Source organism: Hakea prostrata, unplaced genomic scaffold (genome assembly GCF_041222555.1).
Source record: "Hakea prostrata isolate BN-2017 unplaced genomic scaffold, UWA_Hpros_2 contig_41, whole genome shotgun sequence".
In the NCBI taxonomy this organism is placed as follows: Eukaryota; Viridiplantae; Streptophyta; class Magnoliopsida; order Proteales; family Proteaceae; genus Hakea; species Hakea prostrata.
The window spans coordinates 127,723-128,801 of record NW_028291160.1 but is presented as its reverse complement, the minus strand read 5'-3'; positions in this window follow the sequence as shown (position 1 = coordinate 128,801).

Sequence of the window (1,079 nt, the reverse complement as noted above, 5' to 3'; positions counted from 1 at the left end):
CCATCACCAAAGTAATGGGAGAGGTTTTCAATTTCCATCATCAAAGCAATGAGAGACTTTCAGAGATCAATATAGAATTATGGAGTATGAATTTATTTATGTTAAGCAACACTATCAACTTATTGACTATTTTATCATTTTGTATGAGCTTGAATTATTTTATATTTCTATGAATTTTATTTTTAGTTTACTTTTATTATTATTATTATTATTATTATTATTATTATTATTATTATTATTATTTTATGAATTTACATTTGTTATTTTAGGTCCAATAATATGATCAATTAAGGCTAGGGCCAAGATAGGGCCAAGATAGGGTCAATCAGGGCTAATCAGGGCCAACCCATCCCGACCCGGCCCAATTAGGGCCAATTAGGGTGGGAATGGGCTTGGCTTGACCCTGTAGGGTTTAGGGCTAGGGACAATAATCCTTGGCCCTGAACTAGGGTTAGGGCGGGAATGGGCTCAGATTAGAACATATAGGGCTGGGCTTGGGATTGCAAAAGCCCGGCCCAGTTACAGCCCTAGGACTATTACATTAACATGCTTGAAACGTATTCTACTTACATTTCAAGTATCTCTAACTATTATAATTGTATTCCACCAAAAAAAACTATTATAATTGTAAGATTAAGTGATGACTTAGCATTTATTGTATTTTTTAAATTTTCAAATTGCATTCCTTGATCCTAAATCACTTAGACTTTCAAAAAAGAGGGAAAAAAAAGAGAGGAAAAAGACAGAGATCAAAGAGGATGAAAAACAATTATGACTGATTTTTGAGTACTTTTTTAGTCAATTTTTTTCTCACTTACAAGAAGATTCAACTAGAGTGAATATGTTTTTTTTTACTATTTGAAAACTTACTGATGCGTCCAAAATCTGCTCAGCCTTTAGATCTTTGTGGATAATTCTGTAAAACAATATTAGATGTGGCCCGACCGTGGGGTTGGGAGGCCACCTCCGAAGGCTAAGTCAGTTGATGAACTGATCACAAGACTTTGGCTAATTGCAGAGTATAAAATGAACGTAATTGTAAAGGAAATGATTCAGATACCTCATGTGGGCGTAGGATA